Source organism: Leptodactylus fuscus, chromosome 9 (genome assembly GCF_031893055.1).
Source record: "Leptodactylus fuscus isolate aLepFus1 chromosome 9, aLepFus1.hap2, whole genome shotgun sequence".
In the NCBI taxonomy this organism is placed as follows: Eukaryota; Metazoa; Chordata; class Amphibia; order Anura; family Leptodactylidae; genus Leptodactylus; species Leptodactylus fuscus.
The window spans coordinates 42,099,326-42,125,776 of record NC_134273.1 but is presented as its reverse complement, the minus strand read 5'-3'; the positions used below and the strand labels follow the sequence as shown (position 1 = coordinate 42,125,776).

At 43.8% G+C, this 26,451-nt stretch overlaps 1 protein-coding gene across 2 annotated transcripts in view; it reads left to right on the top strand.

The window, feature by feature from the left end:
* Positions 1 to 398: 398 nt before the first annotated feature.
* KCNJ4 (potassium inwardly rectifying channel subfamily J member 4) overlaps positions 399 to 26,451 on the top strand; it is a 122,565-nt gene continuing 96,512 nt past the window's right edge. For both annotated transcript variants that reach the window (XM_075286855.1, XM_075286854.1), the window contains exon 1: positions 399 to 833. The gene's annotated coding sequence lies outside the window, so the exon portion shown is untranslated. The remainder of the gene's footprint in view (positions 834 to 26,451) is intronic.

The window sequence follows — 26,451 nt, the reverse complement described above, 5'->3', positions numbered from 1 at the left end:
TTGATTTACCGTGATTTAATTTCTATTTTCTATATATATTAGCATTTCTATTTTTGAGAGCATTCTTACTTTGCAGCATTTTTCCACACCTCCCAAATACTGTATATTAATCCAAAAAACATACGTTTAGGTTAATATGCTCAATCTGTTATCTTAGGGTGAGATAAAATGACAATTGAGACTTGGTCAGATGTGAAATCAGTCACTGTATCTCCCAGTAAGTTCATTGAGTTCATCAGTGATGCCCGGAGAGAGGGCACACATGTGCTTCACTGCCTGGTCCTGAGGCTGATCTGTGAATCCAGGCTGAGATCACATGGAGAGAAGAGATCAACCAACCCAGCGCTGTCAGATTCCTGTGCACAACCACTAACTACTGCTCATAGGAAGAGAGAGGAAGGAGAGGGGGAAGAGACACAGCGAGGAGGCATCAGAGACAGGCAGAGATACAGGCACAGGCACAACTGATGGAGAACTAAGTAGCAGCGCAGGATTTAAAGGGCTCACATAGAGACTTTACCAAGTGTAAAGTAGCTGGATAGTATATAGAAGCATCAGATCAGAGGGCTGGAGTATATAGAGTACCCAAGAAGACACTGGGAGAAGGTGAATGGATGGGGTCAGATCATGGACAGGAGTGTAGATGACATGTGAAAACAGGGGACAGTACAGGACATAGGATACAAAGAAAACTATAACATAGGGAGACATAGGGCAGAGGCATTCACTGAAGAACTAAGTTGCCAGGGAAGGAAGCGCTAGATCTTGAGGAAGATACACCTGCAGTAACCTGAACATTACCTGGGCACATCTCCAACACACGCCTGGCTAAGGTAACAACACTTTATGTATTTCCTTAGGGCCTACTTTATAATGATCAGAGTTCAATTACATCTTTGTATATGTGGTATGGTGTGTGAACTGTTACAAAGGCGCTGACAAGTGATATCTGCTGTGATGTAAGGACTTAGATAGATAGACCAGATATCTATCTATTCATCTAAATTATCAATCTATCTATTTATCTATCTTTAGCAGTGTGATCTTTGGGTACTTTTGATACATGTTGTGTATTTATTAATAGACACTTCTTCTGACATTGTATCATTCATGTTCTGGAATAGTTGAACATTAACATAATTAGTGAACACCCTTGTTAAAATCTATGACTATGCTTACATTCTATCTATCTATCTATCTATCTATCTATCTATCTATCTATCTATCTATATCTATCATCTCTCTATCTCTTTATCTATGAATACACTTTTGGCTTTTTAAGTGCATATTATATCAATACACATGTCTAGAAATATGTAGAAAGATTCACAGACATTGCAACAATGTATTATAACTATATTGAAAGGTAGTAATTATGTCTTCATGGGATGGATATTTTTACACTTAATACACATGCACTGTATGTAAAGTAGCAAACTTGTATCATTACCAGTAACAAAGGAACCTACACCAAGTTAGCTACCTGAATGTCAACTATCTGAAGGGATCTGTCAGGTGTTTCCACTTATAACTTGTGTGCAGAATGTATGGCATTAAGATCTGAGTGTCTTATTGATTCAGCAATTTTAATCAATATTGCAAATCAATTATACCATATTTGAGCAATAGAGAGGTATATAGATAGATAGATAGATATGATAGACAGAGATAGATATATAGGTAGATAGACAGATAGTTATGATAGAGGTAGATAGATGGATAGATAGATAGATAGATAGATAGATAGATAGATAGATAGATAGATAAAACAATCCGGTCTGCCTTCAACTTGTACGGATGAAAACTGTCCTTTTATTGGAATAATCAGTACACCACGTATCGGTCCCCACAGGAACCTTTCTCAAGTTTCTGTGAGGACCGATACCTGGTGTACTGCTTTTTCCAATAAAAGGACATTTTTCCATCCATACAAGTTGCTGGCATACCGGATTGTTTTTTCTATTGCAATCCCTTTTGCCTGGAGAGGGGTTTCTGCCGTACAATTTATGGGATGATCCCCAGATTTGGTGGTGAGGCTACAATTGTCTATCTTAGATAGATAGATAGATAGATAGATAGATAGATAGATAGATAGATAGATAGATAGATAGATGAGAAAGATATACACTAGATACAATAGTCATAAAATAGAAATAGATGTGAGATAGATATAAAATAAGATAAATATGAGACAGATAAATATGAAATATATAAAGTAGATATTAGATAGACAATAGAAAGATAGATAGACAGATACTTTAGATACTATAGATAAATTCAGTACACAGTTTACAAAGATAGAAGAACAGACTCTTTCTTTTCTTCATTATGATTTCTCTAGATTTAAGGACAGACACCTTAGCTGATGTGATTTTCTGTACCTGCTTCCTTCAGATAGATAGGCGTTTGATACATGGATAATTATTAATTTTCTGAATATATTAGATAGAATACAGACATGGAAAATGACTCCTCATCCATCTAAGACACCTTTACCTGATAAACCTGCATGTTTGTATAAAGCCACAGAAAACACAAATGCCAGTCTCGGCTCTTCTACTTCTGTACAGTTTATGATTCTAAGTGTCTTGCGGACTTCTGAGGACGTCTTCAGTTCTCTTATGTGAATGAGATTGTTCAACGTAACAAAGTTGTCTATATGTTTTTATATAATGTTGTATAAACCATTTTTAAGCCTAATACTCAGTAAGTATATAATAACATGTTTGGAGACCTGCAGTCTTTACCAGTCATCCATTTATTATACCCCAGCATACTTAGAAAATGTTATATATTATAGAAAATATTAACCCATCAAGAAAGTTATTTAAAGGTGAAAATCATAATGGAGAATCCAATAGTCCAATTATATCTAGTAATTATAATATTACAATATTCTATATGTACAAACCCGCAATGTATTTATAAAACTAAAGTCAAACACTTTGTCTTGCAGCCATATTTGAAATCCTTTTCTGAGATATTTCCATAGAAACACAGTATCTGACGTCTGCTAAGAGCCACTTAACTCACCCTTTCTTGTCCAGTGTAAAGCCCCACACCCTGTTTGATCTCTGACCCTGTATTAGACTCTATTTTTAGATTTATCAATACAGGTCAGAATTTCTTAGTTATTTCACCGCCTTGTGAGAATTTTATTGCTACTTATGTTTAGTTGATCATTGAGCAATTTCTCCTGAATAAGAAAATCAGTGAGGATGTCCAGGAAAATTTATTGTAACATTTGAAAAAATAAGCACTGAGCCGTATCTGGGCGAAACCATGTCTGGACTGGACTCTATCAGGTCTATACTATATATGGACTCTACTATATCTGGGCTAAACTGTATCTGGACTGGACTCTATCAGGTCTATAGTATACCTGGACTGGACTATATCAGGGCTATACTATATATGGACTGGACTATATCAGGGCTATACTATATATGGACTGTACTATATCTGGGCTAAACTGTATCTGGACTGGACTCTATCAGGTCTATACCATACCTGGACTGGACTATATCAGGGCTATACTATATATGGACTGGACTATATCAGGGCTTATACTATACATGGACTGGACTATATCAGGGCTATACTATATATGGACTGGACTATATCAGGGCTATACTATATCTGGACTGGACTATATCTGGGTTATCCCATAACTGGACTGGACTATATCAGGGCTATACTATATTTGGACTGGACTATACATAGGCTATACCTAATCTGGACTGGATTATATCTGGGCTATACCATAAGTGGACTGGACTATATCAGGACTATACTATTTCTGGACTTGACTATATCAGGGCTATAATATATATGGACTGTACTATATCTGGGCTAATCTGTATCTGGACTGGACTATATCTGGGTTTTCCCATAACTGGACTGGACTATAATAGGGCCATACTATATCTGAACTGGACTATATGTGGGCAATACCTTATCTGGACACTACTATATCTGGGTTATCCCATAACTGAGCAGAGGAGAAAAATTCTCTCTTTTATTGGACTGAATTAGCTTTTCTGTGGGTTTTAAAATATTCCCACAGAAGTGAAACCATGAATTATTCAGTCCTTTTTCCTTCCCCTTTTTGTTTTGGAAATTGAACACTTGGGTGGTTGTTTTTTTTGTTTTGTTTTTTTGAATTATTTACTTTTAATAGATACTAATAAAGTTTCAAGTTTTAATACGTCCAAATAATAGACTACTCATCTATTTCTACAATTACTGTATTAGTGGCACGTATACCTTGCAATATTTACCGTCAGTATTTTATCCCATAACTGGACTGGACTATATCAGGGCTATACTATATCTGGACTGGACTACATGTGGGCTATACTATATCTAGAGTGGACTATCTGTAGGCTATACCATTTCTGGACTCAGCTATACCATATTTGGACAGGACTATATCAGGGCTTAACTAAATCTGAACTGGACTATATAAGATCAGATAAGACAATCCTTTAATAGTCCCACATTGGGGAAATTTCAGATGTGGGCTATACCATATCTGGAATAGACTATACCATACCTAGACTAGATATGCTACATCCATAGTTTGGTAAAGTCTCCTCTGCATACTCCCTGGTAATAACCTTTCCACAAAGGTGCGTTCACACTAGCATTTTTTAATCTGTTCTTCTGAGCTATCATAGGAACCGAAGAACAGAATAAACAATAAAGATGGATTCATCTAATGATGGATAACATCTAAAGAAGGATAACAATGGATCCCATTGAGTATACCTTATTCTTGCCATCACATATCCAGATGAAAAAGTTGTGATTCCTGGGCTTTTTCTATCTTCAATTTTAGACAGGCTCTGTGCTGGAGGTTCAGATGTGAACATTCCCTTAATATAGTTTAATGTTGCCACAGAATATGTGAGCATTGGGAGCCATATGATCCTAATAATTTGGCAATATCTTTTCATGAATTAGGCGGCCAGATTACTTTTCTTTTGGTAGTCCAGAAATAATTGAACAGATATTGTAAGTAACTGAACAGTGATTTTATCATTGATAATTGTTACAAGCAAGATGTTCGACATACGGCTCTTTTCTTCATTTAGTCACAGGAATAAAGCATGCGACAAGATTGCATCTAATATAATTCACAGGACATGATGGATCCAGTAGACAGTACATAAGCGGGGAAATAAACTAGAACCCATCAGCTATTCTTCACCTAGGGCTAAGATTCTGTTTGTTGTCCTGGCGCTGACACAATATGCCATAGCCAGTTAGGCTAGAAGACTACAAAAAAAACCTTGCGTAGTCTGATCCTGCAGTTATATTACCTTCCATAATTCTTACTCTTTGCTAACATATGTTTGGTAGGAAGCAGATGAGAGGGAGGATGAGATTACCCAGGGTTACTTGAAGACTGTAACCAGGGAGACACATAGGTCTGCATAGGAGCTGTGGACACAGAAAAGTAGGACATTTATAATTAAACTTGCTGCAAAATTCCCTTTTTAATGTTCAATGCATTACAGCCCTATAGAAAAACTGGTTGTGAAATCGGATATAACCTGCACCCCCGACCTTCAGGACATAGATAGAGTTTCCTGTGTCCTAATAGTTCTAAAGTACTGCTATTAGAAAAGGGATTGCTTTTTCGTTCTGATCATAGATGTCACTGAAGGACTTGGAATATACATGTTACTGCCCGACAATGGTTGCTCATGTATCATTCATGTCAGAGAAGTGACACGCTGTATGGGAGCAGAACTGTAGGACTGGCACACTGGGGTGGGGCATTTTTAGTTGGCTCTTTTATGGGTTTTACTGAATCGTTTGCACTATTGTGAATGTGGTAGTGTGTGCTTGTATGACTGCATAGAAGTGGGTGGGTGGGAGTATGTGGTTGGCGCTGTTAAGATGGGTACTCCATGGCCAGCACTAGGGGCATAGCTATAGGGATTGCACAGGCAGAAGTCACTACTGAGCCCTGGACCTTAATGATCCCACTGCCATGTAAAATATACAACTACTCTAAGGCTCCGTTCTCACAGAGTAACGCGCCGCTCATTTAGACATGTATACACGTGTCAGAGCGCGGCGCTTCAAAACAGATCCCATTGGTTTCAATGGGTGCCGGCTTATGCGCGTAACACATTGAAATCAATGGGTTACAAAGCCTCCCATTGATTTCAATGTGTTACGCACGGAAGCCGTCACTCATTGAAATCCATGGGATCTGTTTTGAAGCGCCTCGCTCTGACACGTGTATACATGTCTAAATGAGCGGCGCGATACTCTGTGAGAACAGAGCCTAGACGATACAAGGTAGGTAGAGGCTCCATTACAGATTTTGCATCTTTGGTTTACACCTCTAGTCAGAGCCATTGTATGGGGCTAGAGTGTGACTTACACGGTTATGTAGTTTCAGGGAACAATCCAGGCAAATCTCTTATAATGCTGGTGCTCTATAATTCCCTTTATCATGCATTACCACTGCAGGGTCTGAACTTGCAACACAGCATCAGTTTTACCAATACTGCTCCTTTTAACGGATATTCCAATGTGAGACATTAGATGTACTATAAATGTTCTAAGTTTGACACTTCATAGAGACAAGATGGAGAGGTAGTCATAAATCCTCACATCTCTATCAGTAAAGCTTTAAAAACTCGGGTTTTGTGGAAATTTACTTTAAAACATTGAAAAAATAGGATTAGAAAAGACAAGTTGCTATAAGTAGCTGTGACCGCGCTTGTTTGTGGGGTTTTTACTTCTCGACAAACACCAAATTAAACTGTCAGCACTTTTTAAAAAGAAAGTGCTTCATTTCAACATATACCACAATGCAAAATGTAAGGTTGTCCTATGGTAAGAGATACAGGCAGATTCCTTTATTTCTAAGCTCTGCTGCTGGAAGCCCTATAGAAATCATTTGGTAGAATATCTGTGGATTCAAAGTGTAACCCCCTCACAGGAGTTACTAATGGTTATTTGGCCATATAAGTGCCTTACATGTTATGATAGTTTGTATATGTTGCCATGTTTATTCTGTATTCATTTGTGTAATGTTGTTAAGCTGTTGTTCTCTGGTTTCACTTGTCCTAGTGAGCTGTGGTCTCCATAGCAACACACACTATGGTGAGTGGATCTGTAGCTGGAACAGGAAATAGTCATAGCAGAGACAGGAAGTAGTATTCTGTAAGAGCCAGGGAAGAAGAAGTGTGGCAGTGGCCATCTTGTGTTTCAGACACTGTGCTGTGAGGATTTCCACAGCAACAGCAGGACAGAGAAGCTGTGTGACAGCGCCCCCATCACTATCAGTAAGAGGACAGGAATTACATCAGGCTGAGCAGAGCTATAACCCTGGCAGCCTGCACCGACCTCTACAAGGTAACTGAGCCCCTGCAGTAGACCAGAAGCTGGATCTGCAGACATCTAAGACTCTCTGCTAATACATGGGAAGGTGTCAGCCAGCTACAAGCCACTGTGCCACAGCTCACTGCTACAGGACAAGTGAACCAGCAGATGCCTGTTACAATAAAGCAGTGAGCACTTCTACTGATCCTGGCCTGGACATTGCCTTCCCTGTAGCTAAGCCCTGGGCTAAAGCTCTTTGTTGGAGTAGAGCACTGGCACCCACATCACCATCTCAGCCCAGGGACCAGCGGGTGTCTCCATACTCCAACTGGCGTCACAACTAACTGACTCTGCCTATTTCCCTGTGCACCTCTCCTGGGAGTTCTGGTGCCTATAAGGTCACCGTGATAGTCCAGCCTCCTGCACGGTTCTCCCGGGGTGGGCGCAGTTGGCGTCACGAACAGGATTGCTGTGCCATTGAAAAAAAGAAGGGAGGCACTTGAGCTGCCGGCAGGAAAAAAAGGATCTGTGACTGCGACACTGTGCAATATCGCCATCTTGGCCCTGCATCGCACGCTATACCTGAATCTACAGCACAGGCAACAGCAGGTGAGCCACGTACTGCCAGTATGTTTAGGAACAAAGAAAAAAGGGATGTTAAGGAGAAACAAACTGTTAAGCAAATATTTGATAAACTGCGTGCCATATTTGAAACTAAGACTCTGTCAGAACTAAAAGCTCGGTTCTTTAGCCGCAAGCAGAACACAGGTGAAAGTCTTAGAGACTATGCTCTGAGCTTGGATGAAGCTCTCCGCCAGGTTGCTCAACTAGATCCTCACGAGCGTCACAATTATGATTGCACGCTGAAGGAGCAATTCATCGAGGGTGCTACACCTGATGCAGTTAAAATGCAACTACGTATGCTTAACTCTCAAGACCCTGACCGACCCTTCAACCTATTTAAAGAGACAGCCATCCAAATCCTTAAAGTGGACACAATGCCAGAGGAGCAGCATAATGTGCCCTCAGCTTCTACAGCACCTCCGCCCTGTGTAATCCAACAATCCATTGCTCAGTGCGCACAGATCCAACCTTCTGACTCCAACCTTGAACTCCAAGGACAAATCGCTGAACTTTCAAAGAATCTAATTAAGCTTTGCAAAAAAGTGGATGACCTTCAGCTGACACCACCGAGGTCTCCCTCATCCCGGCACTGGCAGCGACCTTCGCCACGTCAGTATTCACGCAGACCGTTATTCCGACCCGGTCGCAGGGTCACGGACCAGTTTGATTCATCCGGAAGGCCCATCTGTCGAAGTTGTCATTTACCAGGACATGTTGAACGAGAATGCCAGCCTTTAAACTAGGCCGTCCTGGGGCAGAGGACCTACCCCCAGGAGACAACCACCACCATGGTCCACTATCACCTGAATGGGGCCGACACTTCATTGGAGACCGTCCTATCCTTTCCATCAATATGAAAAACATCCCACTGACTGCTCTCTTGGATACGGGATCACAGATGACTACCATGCCCCTTGCCCAGTTTGAAAAATATTGGTCTCGAGATCAGCTACAACCATACAATCCTCATGAGCAGGTGACTCTAATTGCCAGCAATGGACAAGAACTTAAACAGGTAGGATACTTCCTAGCCACCCTTAAGATTGGCAAAACCGAACTGAAGGATCAAGGGATTGTCATTGTGGACGTTGCCAAAGACAGAGACACTCCCTCCATCATCATTGGGACCAATGTCCTAGTTAATTGTTTTGATGAAGCCATTGCTGCCTTGTCTGACACTCTTCAAATAGCCGCTCCAAAAGAGAGATACATCTACCATAAGGCCATTAAGGTTTTGGTCCAACAACAACAGGTCCAACTTTCCCAAGGTGAGATCGGAAAAGCTAGGGTGACTGACGCTAGACCCATCATCTTACCACCTGGTCATGTGATGATGGTCTGGTGCCGGGCCAGGTTTGGTGTCAAAGGCAGGGATTACTCTGTGCTCATCGAGTCAATGCCTACGGATCGTACAGTTATTGCTGCCCGTAGTTTGGCTAAGGTGACTCATGGACGAGTCCCTGTACAATTGTTGAATTTTGGGGATTCTGAAGTTACACTACCACGGTATACAGTGGTTGCCAAATTATCCAGAGTTCAGGATGCTGATTGCCTCCAGAGAGTCCATTGTGGAGCTCAGACCACCAATTCACAACCCACATGTAACCCCACTGGGGAGCAAAAAGAATGGTGGCAAGAGATTCACCTTGGAACCCCTGAGACGCCTTCATCTCAGCTGGAAGGGTTATTGCGGGTAGTTCACGAATTCGAACACATTTTCAGCAAGTCCCCTATGGACTTTGGGCATGTCACTGCAGTAGAACACACAATTCAAACTGGTGATCATCCTCCCATCAAGGAAAGACATAGGCCCATTCCCCCAGCACAATACCAACAAGTAAAAGGCTTACTCCAAAACATGAAGGATTCCGGTGTTATAAGGGACAGCCGAAGCCCTTGGGCTGCTCCCTTAGTACTCGTCAAAAAGAAGGACGGTACTATTCGCCTTTGCGTGGATTACCGCAAATTGAATGATATCACTCACAAGGATGCATATCCGCTGCCCCGGATAGAGGAGTCCCTTGCAGCTCTTCAGTCTGCAGCCTACTTCTCTGTCCTGGACCTTACCAGTGGATACTGGCAGGTCCCTATGTCCCCAACTGATGCTGAAAAAACTGCCTTCACAACACCAATGGGTCTGTTTGAATTTGACCGGATGCCATTTGGGTTGTGCAATGCGCCTGCCACATTCCAACGGCTCATGGAGTTCTGTTTAGGTCATCTAAACTTTGAGTCTGTCCTGTTATATCTGGATGATATAATTGTTTACTCCAGAACATGTGCAGAGCATTTGGATCACCTTGCGAGAGTGTTTGAGTCTTTGGATCGCTATGGTCTGAAACTCAAACCTTCCAAATGCCATCTCCTAAAATCTGAAATCCAATACCTGGGACACATTGTGAGCGCTGATGGGGTGTCGCCAGATCCTCAGTACACTGAACGGATACGCGACTGGCCAACTCCTGAAACGGTAAAAGACATCCGTAGATTCCTTGGGTTCGCCGGTTATTACCGCCGATTTGTAAAAAACTTTGCCCGGATTGCTGCACCCTTACAGGCTGTACTGATAGGTCAGTCTACCACCCGATCTGGTAAGAGTCCAACTATCCAATGGACCCCTGAAATGCAAAAAGCATTTGAGGAGTTAAAAGCGGCCTTAGTCGGTCCAAATGTCCTTGCTTACCCTGATTACAGTAAACCGTTCATTCTGCAAACAGATGCAAGTAAAACTGGACTTGGTGCTGTCCTTTCCCAGAAACAAGAAGGTTTGATTAGACCCATTGCATTTGCCAGTCGATCGCTTCGGGCGACTGAACGTAATGACTCTAACTATAGCTCCTTTAAGTTGGAGTTTCTGGCCTTGGTTTGGGCGGTTACCGAAAAATTCCATCATTATCTCACCGCCACTCCTTTTGTTGCATACACAGATAATAATCCTCTGACCCATCTTAGCACTGCCAAATTGGGAGCAATTGAGCAGCGTTGGGCTTCACGTCTTGCCAATTATCAGTTTACCTTAAAATTCCGTGCAGGGAGGGAGAATGTTAATGCTGACATTTTATCTCGGTTACCCCAAGAGTCAATTAATGACCTAGATGACCCTGACAAATGGGAAGAAGTTGAACTCCCTGACTTCTATGACAAAGTCACTCAACGTGTTAATCAAAATGTCCGGACCAAATATTGTAACCTTCAGACCATGCGGGTTGAGTCCCTCCATCATATGGATTGGGAACAAGTCCAAAAACAAGATCCAACATTGCAAAGATTAAAAGACCTTTTAAAAGATTCAAATTCAATAGGTCCAGATAACAATGCAAGCCCTGAACTTCAAAATCTCTGGCGAGAGCGCGGTCGTTTAACTTATCTGCAGGGAAAACTGGTCCGCCGTTATGTAAATCCTCGTACCCATGAGCGAGTGTTTCAGATTGTGATACCAAGACAAGACGCTCCTTTGATCTTGGATGCGTATCATAATCAGTCAGGACATTTCAATGCCCAAAAGACAGAACGAACCATTAAGGATCGTTTCTACTGGGTGGGAATGCGCCCTCAAATTGAACAGTGGTGCCGGGATTGTGCACAATGTGCTTTGCGGAGAGGATCTAACCAACGGGCCCCTCTACGGGGCATTGTCACAGTCAGACCACTAGAGTTGGTAGCGCTTGACCACGTCAAGTTGACTCCAAGTCGGTCAGGTTACACTTATGCATTAACAATGATTGATCATTTTTCAAAATTCATGGTTGTAGTCCCAGTAAAAGATCTCACTGGTAAAACAGCAGCTCGGGAATTCCAAAGACATTTTGGGCGACCCTACGGTTATCCTGAAAAGATCCTTACTGATCAAGGTCCTGCATTTGAGTCAGAGCTTTTTCAAGAGTTCTGCAACCTCTATGGGTGTCAAAAGATCCGCACTACAGCCTACCATCCCCAGGGTAATGGGCTTTGTGAAAAAGCCAATCAAATCATTATCAACATGCTGAGAACAGTTGCCCGTGAAAAACGATCTGAGTGGCCAGAGCTATTGCCAGAGATCACTGAGATCTATAATAACACCAGACAGGATTCCACAGTGTACACTCCTGCATACCTCCTTAGAGGACAGTTAGGACAGCTCCCCGCTGATCACCAAATGGGAGTGATTACAGAGGTTAGGTCCCCACCTTTACCAAATGACACTTGGGTAGCAGAAAGACTAAGGGTTAATAGAGAACTTCAGGAACTTGTGTGTAAATCTCTGGACCAGGCTAGACACAAACAGGCTCTCCAGTATGACAAAGGAGCAAATGCTCAACCCTTGCAACCTGGAGATAAGGTCCTAAAAAGGCGACATGTTAGGCATCATAAGTTAGAGGATCGTTGGGAAGACAAAGCCTATGTTGTCCAAGAGGCACCACATGATAACCCTAAAGTGTGTAAAATTGTTCCAGAGGATGGAGAAGGTCCACCCCAGTTAGTGTCTCGAGATGATCTCAAAGTCTGTCCCTCCTCTTATACAAGTCCTAGAGTGACCCGTCGGTTACCGGCTTCTCCACACGCTCTGTCACAACCAAGACGGACATTACCCTGTATACCCATTCTTGGCCAACATGGTACAGAATTAGGACTTGCTCTGGCTTCCCCTAACTTATACTTCTTTGTGAGACCTACGGTTACACCGTTGCAAAGAGAGATTCCTTCTGTGTCAAGGGAAACAAGTGACTCCATTTCCTTAGAGGACTTTGTATCAGAGACTCCGGATACTCAGGTACTCCCTGTTGAGAGAGAGGAGGCCTCAGAGCCTGAAACAATTTCTCAAAGGAGATCCCAAAGGGTAAATAAGGGTAAACCCTCAGTTCGCTACAGCCCTTAAAGGAGCATGCCCAGATCAGCCATAGTAGACTGTGCATTTCAGCTGATCATCTGCCTTGGAAACTTATCTTCATTTCAACAAATAAGCCATATACCTGGTGCCATTGTGGCGACACCATGCTTGGACTGCCCAAAGTTCTACCTCTATTTCTCTTATTTGGTTCTAACCCATTTAACGTTTAATCCATTTACTTTGGACTATGGGATATTTAAGCCATTGACTGTTTTCTGTGTTATTGGTAGCCCGAGGACGTGCTACATTCAAGAAGGGAGGGATGTAACCCCCTCACAGGAGTTACTAATGGTTATTTGGCCATATAAGTGCCTTACATGTTATGATAGTTTGTATATGTTGCCATGTTTATTCTGTATTCATTTGTGTAATGTTGTTAAGCTGTTGTTCTCTGGTTTCACTTGTCCTAGTGAGCTGTGGTCTCCATAGCAACACACACTATGGTGAGTGGATCTGTAGCTGGAACAGGAAATAGTCATAGCAGAGACAGGAAGTAGTATTCTGTAAGAGCCAGGGAAGAAGAAGTGTGGCAGTGGCCATCTTGTGTTTCAGACACTGTGCTGTGAGGATTTCCACAGCAACAGCAGGACAGAGAAGCTGTGTGACAGCGCCCCCATCACTATCAGTAAGAGGACAGGAATTACATCAGGCTGAGCAGAGCTATAACCCTGGCAGCCTGCACCTACCTCTACAAGGTAACTGAGCCCCTGCAGTAGACCAGAAGCTGGATCTGCAGACATCTAAGACTCTCTGCTAATACATGGGAAGGTGTCAGCCAGCTACAAGCCACTGTGCCACAGCTCACTGCTACAGGACAAGTGAACCAGCAGATGCCTGTTACAATAAAGCAGTGAGCACTTCTACTGATCCTGGCCTGGACATTGCCTTCCCTGTAGCTAAGCCCTGGGCTAAAGCTCTTTGTTGGAGTAGAGCACTGGCACCCACATCACCATCTCAGCCCAGGGACCAGCGGGTGTCTCCATACTCCAACTGGCGTCACAACTAACTGACTCTGCCTATTTCCCTGTGCACCTCTCCTGGGAGTTCTGGTGCCTATAAGGTCACCGTGATAGTCCAGCCTCCTGCACGGTTCTCCCGGGGTGGGCGCAAAAGTATATAAGTTATATGCCCCTGATAGACCACCAGTATGCTGTTATATACCCTCTCAAAACAGGTTCATTTTAGCATTTTTGCTAAAAGATGTTGTAATATGGCACATTCTATGTCAAATACCAGAGAAGAGTCCTATGATGAATCCTTTTGCATATGGCGCATGCGCAGGAAAGCGATATTACTGCCTTGACTGTCCATCTTGAGCTGGCCGAATGCTGCTGGACTCTTCTCCAATAACTTACTTGCAGTGTATACTGTATTGTTTTACAAATCAGGCTCATAAAACCCCAGCCATTGACAACTTCAGGATCACAGTGTAACAATATGGATTGAAAATATATATGCATATTATAAGCAGTAGATGTATAGATCGAGTCCGAGATAGTATTAATAGTGTTCTGTCATTTTAATGGGACAGACGGAGAACTTACGATGTGGTGATAGAACATAGAAGACACACATTCTTGTTCAGAAAAGCCCAATATTGGTGCTATAAAAAGGTTACTTCACACAAGGATAAGCCAAAAGTTTTCAACTTTGAAAAATCATAATAATGTTTAGTAGATGTACTCCCTGACAGAAAGTGGTGCATACTACAGATACACGGCCATATTCATTGCTGGAGAATACAACACTTTACAAATTTATTAGCCAATATTACAAATTCTCATAATGTCCACTTTTCTCAAGCTGCATTTACACTAGTGTTAAAGAGATCTGTTTTCCTTGCAATTTTTGTAAATTAATAATAGGAGTAATTTTCAGAAAAAGGAAATTTTTCCAGATTTATTTTTTTATGCTGCCAAAGATAGAGAACAGAATAGATCAAATGCTAATGTCAATGCAGCCCATTAAAAAAATGAAAAATACAATAAAGAGGCCCCTAATGAACTACTGGGGTATATTGTACTGGGCAGAGAAGGGATATTAGTACAAAGGAAGGGAATATCCTGTGCTGACAGCAGTGGAGTGAAAATCCAAAAGGGATTTTCTGAGACTAGGATATTGATAAGGACAGGCCTTAGGACAGGGCATCAATACCAACCCCTGTCAACTATGCTTGGTATTACCTTGAATGGGACTGAGCAGCACACAAGCCACAAATGAACACAACATCAGTGTTCTATGAACTAGAAACAGTGTAGGACCCCTACATAGCTAATATTGATGGCCAATCCTAAGCATAGGTTATCTATGTTTAAATTTGCCTTTTAGTAGATCGTGGCGTTCAAAGTAATGTCAGCACTGTCTTGAGGAATTGTGTACCAGAGCAAAAACCTTAAACATAAAGAGGACCTTTCCGTTTTATATAATGCTAGAAATATAGTGCACTGTCGGATTTCCCGTTATGTGCCCTAGGGCTGGAGATATTGGTGCTGTTAGTTTTGGCACCAATCTCTACCCACTGTCAGAAGGGCATTCCTGACAGTCTAGCTGGGCTTTCGATACGCCCCTCTGACAGTACTCTCCATAGCCTTGTACTATCAAATTACTGTCAAAGGGGGCATTCCTCATAGCCCAGCTAGACAGTCAGGAACGCCCTACTAACAGTGGGCAGAGATCAGTGCCAAAACCAATGTTCTGCATCCCCAGGGCACATAACAGGAAAGCGACAGTGTGCTGTTGGCTTGCTAGCGGTATATGAAACTGCATGTGCATAAGGACATAAAAAGGTCCTCATTAATGATTTCCCACCTTGTAAAAGCCATTGCCATGCAATACCCATATGCCTTGCTTCTCCGAGAAGCTGACATGGTATTAAAGGGGGTGAAACATATCAAATAGGGCTACCCATAGCTAATCATCATCTTCTTCAAGTATAATGTTACAACTATCATCACATGTACAGTATGGACACATTACCTCCTGTCCATTACCTAGTTTCATGTATTTCTAGGGAGGATTGTTGGAAAACAGTTGGTCTCAGCCTCTTGTTCAGTGAATAATTTAGTGTAAGATCATGTTATATGGACTATATAGAACTGCACTGGACAAAGGTTACATAACATACAATTGTTATTTTACTGTGTTGTGGTGTGTTAGAAATCCCGGAAGCTGGACATCAGCAGAAAGCTTTTACAAGAATTATATAATATGCACAATCTATATATAGCAGCACTAAAATGAAGGCAACAGAGGTCAGGGTGAGGGGTTCTCATGGTCGCGGTACTATACCACTCATTACAAATTGGCCTATTGATTTCCTATAAGTGGCTACTGGTAGACAGTGCTTAGGGGTAGCTGCCATACATGTTACAGTTTATAAGCCACAGCAAGAGAGTCATAAAAAGTTTTCTTGTATTTCTTATTCATATATATGTGTAAATAAATGAAATCTTATTTTCAAACATTTTTATGCAATGCTACATTTCCAAAGCAGAACACAATGGACACCTAACATATAAAAAGGAAACAGTAGAGAGACACAAAGCAGTAACTAAGAAACAACTAAAAATAAGCTTAACTTTAAGGGGGTGATCTTTGTGGGAGCAAGGTGGCATCTGCCATGAGGCGAGATGGGTATCTTGCCTCAAGTGGTAGAGTGTCTAGTCCCTGAGGGGGCGGCACTGAGAGTATTTGTTCGGCAAACCTCCCGAAATTAACCTTCCCTCAGCTCCAGTGCTCCAGTGATTGGGCCTCAGCAGCTACATGGGTCACGCCAGCATCAAGACATATAATGATGCCAACATAACCCACATGACTGGGCCTCAGTGGTCTCTGACATCATTCATGACATCTCTAAGATCGAAAAAGACCCAAAGATCGGTGGCAGACCCTAGGGCAGATGAGCAACATTGCTTAATAGTTTAACAGCCTCCCCTGGTCCACCACTCAGTATACTCTAGGGTCTGAAGACATCCCAGAGTAGCTTGTGAGGGGCGAAACACAAAAATGTTGGTGTTTGGTGAACTCAAAAGTTTTGGAAAAGTGGTAACAAAAACTGTAGGGGCCACTATAGAATGTTACACTATGTGAGGGGGTCAGTATGGAATAGTATACTATGCAGAGGGACTACTGTGACACATTATATTGTGTGCGGGGCCTCTATGTGATATTATACTGTATGAAGGCCACTATGGGACAATATACTATAAGGAGAGGCCACTTTGGGACATTATACAATGTGTATTATGGGACATTATTCTTAAAGGTTTTCCAGGATTTGGACAAACTTCGGAGGGGCTGGGGAAGTTGTAAAATAAAAAAAACATACTCTTGTGTCCCTGGCATTCTGATGTTCTCCATGGCAATGTTTGGTAGTGCGCTGTGCCTCGGTCAATGAAAGCCCTGTATCCCACGTGATCATTGAGGCCAATCAGCAGCTTTAGCAGTTGCTGGAGAGAGACCGGTGGTGTCACAAGTCCCTCTCCAGTAACCACTGACATAGATGACTGGCCTTAGCAACACATGGGGCGCAAGCCTCCGGGACAGAGGCACAGCATGCAACCAAATGAGCTGCAGCAGTAGATTGGTGAGTATGTTTTTTCGTGGTACTCCTGCCCTGGGCCCCTTTGGAGTTTTTCCCTTTAAGCTGAGTACTGAAGGTATATCTCCCTGACTTCTTTCAATCACTGCGCATGCGCTTGGAGGCTCAGTGACACATCTGAGGTGACTTTGAGGCTGAGTGGCGCACATGCGCAATAATAATCAAGCCGAATTTTCAAACTTTGGGAGTGGGGCATTTCAATTTTCTTTCTGGCAGCAAAAAAGCTACAGTTAGCCCAGTGTAGGAGGAAAAGCTCCTATTTTGTCCACATTTACAACCATCTTTTGTTACTGTTTCTGATTCACCTAAAATGAAAAGATGAAGCAACTTTGCAAAAAATCTTAGTTATAAATCTTCTACCATTTTATACCATACAGTATGTCCATAGTGTATGTGCTCCCATGGTTACAGACTACAAAACAGCCTTAGGGAGCCTTCACACGGAGTATACGCTCTGCTCATTCTGAACGTAAAACACGTTCAGAATGAGCGCGTAAAAAACAGTTCCCATTGACTTAAATGGGTGCCAGCATACGAGCGCTCCCCATTGAAATCAATGGGAGGCTTTTTTCCCTATTGCTTTCAATGTGATATACGCGTATCCTCAGCCCCGAGAAACTAGACAGGGGACGGCTTCCCGGGGGTCAGCCAAAAAAAAACAAAAACAAAAATAAAAGCATAATGTTTTCACTTCCATGCTTGACATTGGGGGCGGTGTTCTTTGGGTCATAGGCAGCATTTTTCTTCCTCTAAACACGGAGGGTTGAGTTAATGCCAAAGAGCTCAATGTTTGTCTCATCTGACGGCAGCACCTTCTCCCATTCACTTGCAGTTTCCTAAGCCCCACTTCCATTTCACAGGCCATGTAACATCATATTCATCAGCCACCTGGCCTGTTCACAGCTCAGTCCCTTTCAAGTGAATGGGGTTGTGCTGCGATACCAAGCACAGAGAATATACAATATACGGCCGATAAACAATGTACATCCTCTGTACAGCTGATCGGCAGGGATCTTAAGTGACAGACTCCTGCTGATCTTCAATTGATGACCTTTTCTATCCATAGAAAAGCCTGAAGAATCCCTTTAAGGACTGCGATTTTGCCAATACTGTATACTGAGTTATAAATTCTCTTGCATGCTATATCAAAAAGATTCTTCTAGAAAATGTCTGTTCATTTTGTCAAAAGCAGAAGCTGTGCCGAAAGATAATGCTCAAAAAAGCTGACCTCCACTTTGCAGTCATATTACTATTATTTTTATGATTAACTGTAGATTATTGCTATGAGCAAAGAAAAATGTAGTTTTTAGTGCACTAGTCCAGTGGTCAGCTGTATATCTGTGGGACAATTTGGCAGGAAGTGCTTATTTTCTCTGCAGCGCCACCACAGGGGAAAACAAACATTACACAATGCCAATTCAAATCAATAGGCTGTTTGTATAATACAGAAGAGGACAGGTCCTCCAGGGCAAGAGGTGCTCTTTATAACCACTCTATGCTGTGCCAGAGATGTGAGTGCACACGTGAACTGTAAAGTGACATGCTAAAGCATTATGTGCACGTCAATTTCTTTTCTTTTTGATAAATATGTAATTCACTTGAATCTGCCTGAATCTGGGTCTTGCATAGCAGAAGTCCATACATGTATTAGGGTGACATGACAGGTCTCCATCATCCTGTGTGAGCTGCAGTTGTCACAGTTTGCCTCCGAGATATGATGTATGTCTATTAGGATACAGCCATCTATCTCCCTCCTTGCTTCCTGTCCTGGTAATCTGGTGTGATTTCTTCAAGGAATATGGAAGCTAGGACAGAAAATACAAGTAAGGATTTATTCACGCCATATCATAGGTATATGTCAGGAGTATGTATGCCTCAAATAGAAAGCTCCGTCATATGGCACAGTGAGAATATACCCTGAGAGTATAGCTATAGTGGATATCTATACTTTAATAGAGGAAATAACAGGCGCAAAGAATACTTGATTTATCAAAAGTCTCTGACCATGCGCCGGAATGGTGGCGTAGATCTCCTCTATAACTGACGCTAGAAAACTGGTGTGAGTGACAATAAATATGGCAGGCCAGTGGTGCAACTAAAGTCTTGTGGGCCCCGATGCAATCTTTTCTCCGGGGTCCCTTACTTTATCCCTACAGTGAATTCTTGATAGTGATGGTTACATGTGCTAAGGAGTTTAATCCACTTTAGTGTGGTTGGGGTAATCTGTGGGTCTCCTTGGTTTATGGGCCAGGTGGAAGCTGTCAATGTCAATACTGATGCCAGTACTTATGGGCCCCCTAAGGCTCCTCGGTTACAGTGAACCCGCACCCTTTGCACCCCCTCAAATTTTGCCCCTGTGTCAGGCCTAGGCCACTCCTCTCACTGCTCTGTCCATGGTGTATAGTACAAGTAGATAGTAGAAAGAGAGGAGCCGAACAGAAGTGTGCTGCAACTTTATGGCAAGAAATCACCCAATGGCTCACCCATTTATGCCAGAAAAATGGTGACTGTCAGCATTGTCCATAGCTATTGTCCGTTACAAGATTTTAGCAACGAACACTAGCTGAATCGTCAGTAGAGATGAGCGAACACTAAAATGTTCGAGGTTCGAAATTCGATTCGAACAGCCGCTCACTGTTCGAGTGTTCGAATGGGTTTCGAACCCCATTATAGTCTATGGGGAACATAAACTCGTTAAGGGGGAAACCCAAATTCGTGTCTGGAGGGTCACCAAGTCCACTATGACACCCCAGGAAATGATACCAACACCCTGGAATGACACTGGGACAGCAGGGGAAGCATGTCTGGGGGCATAAAAGTCACTTTATTTCATGGAAATCCCTGTCAGTTTGCGATTTTCGCAAGCTAACTTTTCCCCATAGAAATGCATTGGCCAGTGCTGATTGGCCAGAGTACGGAACTCGACCAATCAGCGCTGGCTCTGCTGGAGGAGGCGGAGTCTAAGATAGCTCCACACCAGTCTCCATTCAGGTCCGACCTTAGACTCCGCCTCCTCCGGCAGAGCCAGCGCTGATTGGCCGAAGGCTGGCCAATGCATTCCTATGCGAATGCAGACTTAGCAGTGCTGAGTCAGTTTTGCTCAACTACACATCTGATGCACACTCGGCACTGCTACATCAGATGTAGCAATCTGATGTAGCAGAGCCGAGGGTGCACTAGAACCCCTGTGCAAACTCAGTTCACGCTAATAGAATGCATTGGCCAGCGCTGATTGGCCAATGCATTCTATTAGCCCGATGAAGTAGAGCTGAATGTGTGTGCTAAGCACACACATTCAGCACTGCTTCATCACGCCAATACAATGCATTAGCCAGTGCTGATTGGCCAGAGTACGGAATTCGGCCAATCAGCGCTGGCCAATGCATTCTATTAGCCCGATGAAGTAGAGCTGAATGTGTGTGCTAAGCACACACATTCAGCACTGCTTCATCAAGCCAATACAATGCATTAGCCAGTGCTGATTGGCCAGAGTACGGAATTCGGCCAATCAGCGCTGGCTCTGCTGGAGGAGGCGGAGTCTAAGGTCGCTCCACACCAGTCTCCATTCAGGTCCGACCTTAGACTCCGCCTCCTCCGGCAGAGCCAGCGCTGATTGGCCGAAGGCTGGCCAATGCATTCCTATGCGAATGCAGACTTAGCAGTGCTGAGTCAGTTTTGCTCAACTACACATCTGATGCACACTCGGCACTGCTACATCAGATGTAGCAATCTGATGTAGCAGAGCCGAGGGTGCACTAGAACCCCTGTGCAAACTCAGTTCACGCTAATAGAATGCATTGGCCAGCGCTGATTGGCCAATGCATTCTATTAGCCCGATGAAGTAGAGCTGAATGTGTGTGCTAAGCACACACATTCAGCACTGCTTCATCAAGCCAATACAATGCATTAGCCAGTGCTGATTGGCCAGAGTACGGAATTCGGCCAATCAGCGCTGGCCAATGCATTCTATTAGCCCGATGAAGTAGAGCTGAATGTGTGTGCTAAGCACACACATTCAGCACTGCTTCATCAAGCCAATACAATGCATTAGCCAGTGCTGATTGGCCAGAGTACGGAATTCGGCCAATCAGCGCTGGCTCTGCTGGAGGAGGCGGAGTCTAAGGTCGCTCCACACCAGTCTCCATTCAGGTCCGACCTTAGACTCCGCCTCCTCCGGCAGAGCCAGCGCTGATTGGCCGAAGGCTGGCCAATGCATTCCTATGCGAATGCAGACTTAGCAGTGCTGAGTCAGTTTTGCTCAACTACACATCTGATGCACACTCGGCACTGCTACATCAGATGTAGCAATCTGATGTAGCAGAGCCGAGGGTGCACTAGAACCCCTGTGCAAACTCAGTTCACGCTAATAGAATGCATTGGCCAGCGCTGATTGGCCAATGCATTCTATTAGCCCGATGAAGTAGAGCTGAATGTGTGTGCTAAGCACACACATTCAGCACTGCTTCATCAAGCCAATACAATGCATTAGCCAGTGCTGATTGGCCAGAGTACGGAATTCGGCCAATCAGCGCTGGCCAATGCATTCTATTAGCCCGATGAAGTAGAGCTGAATGTGTGTGCTAAGCACACACATTCAGCTCTACTTCATCGGGCTAATAGAATGCATTGGCCAGCGCTGATTGGCCAGAGTACGGAACTCGACCAATCAGCGCTGGCTCTGCTGGAGGAGGCGGAGTCTAAGGTCGGACCTGAATGGAGACTGGTGTGGAGCGATCTTAGACTCCGCCTCCTCCAGCAGAGCCAGCGCTGATTGGCCGAATTCCGTACTCTGGCCAATCAGCACTGGCTAATGCATTGTATTGGCGTGATGAAGCAGTGCTGAATGTGTGTGCTTAGCACACACATTCAGCTCTACTTCATCGGGCTAATAGAATGCATTGGCCAGCGCTGATTGGCCGAATTCCGTACTCTGGCCAATCAGTGCTGGCCAATGCATTCTATTAGCTTGATGAAGCAGAGTGTGCACAAGGGTTCAAGCGCACCCTCGGCTCTGATGTAGGAGAGCCGAGGCTGCACAAGGGTTCAAGCGCACCCTCGGCTCTGATGTAGGAGAGCCGAGGGTGCACTTGAACCCTTGTGCACCCTCAGCTCTGCTACATCAGAGCCGAGGGTGCGCTTGAACCCTTGTGCACACTCTGCTTCATCAAGCTAATAGAATGCATTGGCCAGCGCTGATTGGCCAATGTATTCTATTAGCCTGATGAAGTAGAGCTGAATGTGTGTGCTAAGCACACACATTCAGCTCTACTTCATCGGGCTAATAGAATGCATTGGCCAGCGCTGATTGGCCAGAGTACGGAACTCGACCAATCAGCGCTGGCTCTGCTGGAGGAGGCGGAGTCTAAGATCGCTCCACACCAGTCTCCATTCAGGTCCGACCTTAGACTCCGCCTCCTCCAGCAGAGCCAGCGCTGATTGGCCGAATTCCGTACTCTGGCCAATCAGCACTGGCTAATGCATTGTATTGGCTTGATGAAGCAGTGCTGAATGTGTGTGCTTAGCACACACATTCAGCTCTACTTCATCGGGCTAATAGAATGCATTGGCCAATCAGCGCTGGCCAATGCATTCTATTAGCGTGAACTGAGTTTGCACAGGGGTTCTAGTGCACCCTCGGCTCTGCTACATCAGATTGCTACATCTGATGTAGCAGTGCCGAGTGTGCATCAGATGTGTAGTTGAGCAAAACTGACTCAGCACTGCTAAGTATGCATTCGCATAGGAATGCATTGGCCAGCCTTCGGCCAATCAGCGCTGGCTCTGCCGGAGGAGGCGGAGTCTAAGGTCGGACCTGAATGGAGACTGGTGTGGAGCGACCTTAGACTCCGCCTCCTCCAGCAGAGCCAGCGCTGATTGGCCGAATTCCGTACTCTGGCCAATCAGCACTGGCTAATGCATTGTATTGGCTTGATGAAGCAGTGCTGAATGTGTGTGCTTAGCACACACATTCAGCTCTACTTCATCGGGCTAATAGAATGCATTGGCCAATCAGCGCTGGCCAATGCATTCTATTAGCGTGAACTGAGTTTGCACAGGGGTTCTAGTGCACCCTCGGCTCTGCTACATCAGATTGCTACATCTGATGTAGCAGTGCCGAGTGTGCATCAGATGTGTAGTTGAGCAAAACTGACTCAGCACTGCTAAGTCTCTGCATTCGCATAGGAATGCATTGGCCAGCCTTCGGCCAATCAGCGCTGGCTCTGCCGGAGGAGGCGGAGTCTAAGGTCGGACCTGAATGGAGACTGGTGTGGAGCGATCTTAGACTCCGCCTCCTCCAGCAGAGCCAGCGCTGATTGGTCGAGTTCCGTACTCTGGCCAATCAGCGCTGGCCAATGCATTCTATTAGCCCGATGAAGTAGAGCTGAATGTGTGTGCTTAGCACACACATTCAGCTCTACTTCATCAGGCTAATAGAATACATTGGCCAATCAGCGCTGGCCAATGCATTCTATTAGCTTGATGAAGCAGAGTGTGCACAAGGGTTCAAGCGCACCCTCGGCTCTGATGTAGCAGAGCTGAGGGTGCACAAGGGTTCAAGTGCACCCTCGGCTCTCCTACATCAGAGCCGAGGGTGCGCTTGAACCCTTGTGCAGCCTCGGCTCTGCTACATCAGAGCCGAGGGTGCGCTTGAACCCTTGTGCACACTCTGCTTCATCAAGCTAATAGAATGCATTGGCCAGCACTGATTGGCCAGAGTACGGAATTCGGCCAATCAGCGCTGGCCAATGCATCCCTATGGGAAAAAGTTTATCTCACAAAAATCACAATTACACACCCGATAGAGCCCCAAAAAGTTATTTTTAATAACATTCCCCCCTAAATAAAGGTTATCCCTAGCTATCCCTGCCTGTACAGCTATCCCTGTCTCATAGTCACAAAGTTCACATTCTCATATGACCCGGATTTGAAATCCACTATTCGTCTAAAATGGAGGTCACCTGATTTCGGCAGCCAATGACTTTTTCCAATTTTTTTCAATGCCCCCAGTGTCGTAGTTCCTGTCCCACCTCCCCTGCGCTGTTATTGGTGCAAAAAAGGCGCCAGGGAAGGTGGGAGGGGAATCGAATTTTGGCGCACTTTACCACGTGGTGTTCGATTCGATTCGAACATGGCGAACACCCTGATATCCGATCGAACATGTGTTCGATAGAACACTGTTCGCTCATCTCTAATCGTCAGTAGTCCGTTAAAATTTCCATTCGTCTCAATGGGATTTTATCTTGTGTCTGTTAGTGTCCGTTTACACCCAAATTCATTTTTTTCCAGTGGTCAAAAAAATCCTACATGCAGGATTTTTCTGTCCGTTAAAAAAGAAAAACGGATTACAAGTGTCCGTTATTTTTTTTTAACATTGAAGTCTTATGGGCAACAGACTTATAATGGACAGTAACTGATAGCCATCAATTACTGTCTGTTTGTGTTCATTATGATAGATGTCCATTTTTTTTTTTCAAACAGACACCTTCATAATGGAATCCAATGGTAGTGTGGAATCACAGCACTTCTGCTGCATATATTTTTCTGCAATGTGTGGATGGGATTTGCTAGACTGCAGGGACTGTAAAATGCTGCATTTTTTGGCCGCAGCATTTCCACCACGGTTAAACCACTGCGTTTACACCACGTGGGGCTCCAGCCATAGATGCGATAATTTCCTCCAGTATGTCTTGAGAGATAAAGAATAAGCATGGGTGTGGATGTATCACTGTTTTTCTTACATCACTGAGTGCTAAATATACTGCTATCCTCTGCACATTTAGAACGCAGTTGACACAGACAATATGTATTATGTAATGTGACTACAAATTGTCACAGATGGCTGGTGCATTAGTAACAAATTTAATTTCTTCTCACAGTGAGCATAGCAGTTTTAGTCAGTCTTTTGTTGAGCTGATTGTTCACAAGATGGCTTCTGGGCATTGCCTAGACCAGACCTAGGCAATGTACAGTGGGGCAAAAAAGTATTTAGTCAGTCACCAATAGTGCAAGTTCCACCACTTAAAAAGATGAGAGGCGTCTGTAATTTACATCATAGGTAGACCTCAACTATGAGAGACAAAATGAGAAAACAAATCCAGAAAATCACATTGTCTGATTTTGTAAGAATTGTTTTGCAAATTATGGTGGAAAATAAGTATTTGGTCACCTACAAGCAATCAAGATTTCTGGCTCTCACAGACCTGTAACTTCTTCTTTAAGAGTCTCCTCTTTCCTCCACTCATTACCTGTAGTAATGGCACCTGTTTAAACTTGTTATCAGTATAAAAAGATACCTGTGCACACCCTCAAACAGTCAGACTCCAAACTCCACTATGGTGAAGACCAAAGAGCTGTCAAAGGACACCAGAAACAAAATTGTAGCCCTGCACCAGGCTGGGAAGACTGAATCTGCAATAGGCAACCAGCTTGGATTGAAGAAATCAACTGTGGGAGCAAGAATTAGAAAATGGAAGACATACAAGACCACTGATAATCTCCCTCGATCTGGGGCTCCACGCAAAATCTCACCCCGTGGGGTCAAAATGATCACAAGAACGGTGAGCAAAAATCCCAGAACCACGCGGGGGGACCTAGTGAATGAACTGCAGAGAGCTGGGACCAATGTTACAAAGCCTACCATCAGTAACACACTACGCCGCCAGGGACTCAGATCCTGCAGTGCCAGACGTGTCCCACTGCTTAAGCCAGTACAGGTCCGGGCCCATCTGAAGTTTACTAGAGAGCATTTGGATAATCCAGAAGAGTATTGGGAGAATGTCCTATGGTCTGATGAAACCAAACTGGAACTGTTTAGTAGAAACACAACTTTTCGTGTTTGGAGGAAAAAGAATACTGAGTTGCATCCATCAAACACCATACCTACTGTAAAGCATGGGGGTGGAAACATCATGCTTTGGGGCTGTTTCTCTGCAAAGGGGCCAGGACGACTGATCCGGGTACATGAAAGAATGAATGGGGCCATGTATCGTGAGATTTTGAGTGCAAACCTCCT